General features: G+C 36.3%; 1 pseudogene; it reads left to right on the top strand.

Moving 5' to 3' along the window:
• Positions 1 to 859, top strand: part of LOC110297987 — a 2,027-nt pseudogene extending 1,168 nt beyond the window's left edge.
• Positions 860 to 2,470: the final 1,611 nt, after the last annotated feature.

The following is a 2,470-nucleotide window of genomic DNA, read 5'->3' as shown; positions in this document are numbered from 1 at the left end:
AAAAAAAAAGAAAATGTAAATGAGGAAAATACCTAATAAAATGTATTAAAAAAAAAGAGTTCCACCAAAACAAATCATTCAAGTATATGAGCCTTATATGAGGTGAAGGCAGCAGTCAATGGCCTTTCTAGGATGACTCACACCCCCAGATGCAGACTTGGACATAACCAACATCCTGCAAGCTGACAAGCCCACGACTTTAACCACAAACGCATTGAACTTGAATTTTGTGCTTGGAAAAGATTATAGGTCGCTGAAAGACATCATAATCAATGCAAACCCAGCTTCCCCACCACTGTCCCTGCTTGTGCTGCACCGGCTGCTCTGTGAACACTACAGGGCCCTCCCTGTCCACTGTGCACACACATTCATCTGTCAAGAATGTACCTGAGAATCTTCTCAAGTACTTCGGGGAGCAAACTAGAAAACAGTCCTGACATAAATATCAGCTGGGCTTCACTCTGATTTGCAAAAACGTGCCCAAGACACAGATGAAGTTTGGTATACAAACAATGTGCCCGCTGAAGGAGAAGGAAACATCACACGTTTCCTGTTCTATTTGGCCAGAAGCATTATGCTGTATGTCTAACCATCGATAGCTGGGTGGATATCGCCAGGTTTCAGCTGAAAGAAGGGAACAGTAAAGAAAAAGCAGCTGTGCTCCACTCTATGAACTCCTGTATAGGAAAAAGCCCATGGCGAGTTGGGAATGAGCTCACGGTGGCAGATGTGGTGCTGTAGCCTGTGCTCCAGCAGACTGGGGGTAGCTGTGGGGCAGCACCTACCAGTGTGCAATGGTGATTTTAAGTCCTGTGAGAACCAGGCCCCCTTCAGCACTATCCTCCAGTTCCTTAAGTGAATTCGAGCAGCTTGTCTTGCAGGGTTCAATGTAAGAATGGTGCTGGCTTCCAGTTTGTCGTCAGAAAGGAACCTGTCCAATTGTCAGGCATCAATAAAAGCACCATATGGGGGGAAAAAAAAAACAGTATATGAGCCTAATGGGAGCCATTCTCATTCGAACCACCAAGGATGACATGAGTTTTAGAAAATGCCGGGGAGGGGGCTAGAAGTTGACTTGGGGTGATTTTGTTGTGCATTAATTATTGAGATATGGTCTCTCACAGACCTACAGCGTGTAGTTTCTGTTAGACTGGTTAACCATCGACACCGAGGATATACTTCTCTACTTCTATCCTTCTAACCCAGTATAGAGGTTAATGCGCTACCAAGCCTGGTTTTTATGTGGCTATTGGGGATCCAAACTCAAAATGTTATGCTTGCTAAATATATATCATGTTGGCTGATCCATCTTCTCATTATCAATTTTTTGGATTTTAAATTTAACCTACAAAATTTCATTTAAATTATTATTTGAGTAATTATTAGAAGGTATTATATGAAAAATAATTATTATGACTCATTCCATATAGAAAGTAGTATTTATACAAATGTATATAAATGCACACTTAATATGTGTATAATTTTAAAGTTACTAATATATTAACATAGAAATATTTTTCTATTAAGAAAAGTATCATTGCTTTTGATAAATTGAAATTATAATATACACACCATCAAAAGTGTCTATAATTAAAACACCAAGAAAACAGATTTGTTTCACTAAAATTTAATATTTTTATAAATCTTTTTTGAATTAAAATTCAAAATAAAAATACTAAATTAAAATACAAGCCAAGACTTCAAAGCTCTTGATATTAACAACTAACTTCCAACAACTGAGTTTATTTAAGCTCTGCTTTCACCATAGTTTCTTAACTATGTTCCATATTGCATTTAAAAATATATCGTTACTGTATTTTGCTTTCTTTCTCCCTTTCAAGGGTGCTATTCTTTATTTTCAATCTTATATGACTGGTAACATTTTTGATCAATGAAAAGTTTACTGTTTCCCAAAGTAATGTGTATGTAATAAAGCTGTTCGACTCCAACAATTAAAAGCATTTTATTGTGCAATAAAATAGGTTTCTTTTTCCAGCAGCAGCTACACAACATTAATTCGGACACTAATTTGCACATGATGTATTATTGATAGAATTGTATGAACATTTATTACTAAAATGTATACACATACACATGTATATTAGATTATATGTTATATTTAGATCACATAAATACCAAATCTGAGTCGGTTTTTTTTTTTCAGTTCAATGTAATGAGATTTTTTTCTTTTTGAAAAAATAAGCATGCAGAAGTAAGTCTACAGATAAAGAAATTTACACAAAATTGACTATTTTGGAAAGCATTTAAGTCAAAATGAAATGAGATAGTTTGGAAAGACACCAAACCAGAGCTCTTAGTCAGGCCCAACGGTTTTCTCTTGAATTCGGTAGAAATGGAAAATATGAGCAGAAGGACCTGAACTTAACATCTACTATATCAGAATGTCTCTTCCTTCCTTCCTTCCTTCCTTCCTTCCTTCCTTCCTTCCTTCCTTCCTTCCTTCCTTCCT

This window comes from Mus caroli, chromosome 7, assembly GCF_900094665.2.
Source record: "Mus caroli chromosome 7, CAROLI_EIJ_v1.1, whole genome shotgun sequence".
Classification (NCBI taxonomy): domain Eukaryota; kingdom Metazoa; phylum Chordata; class Mammalia; order Rodentia; family Muridae; genus Mus; species Mus caroli.
Note: the sequence above shows the minus strand (reverse complement) of the source record. Positions and strands in the feature narration are given on the sequence as shown.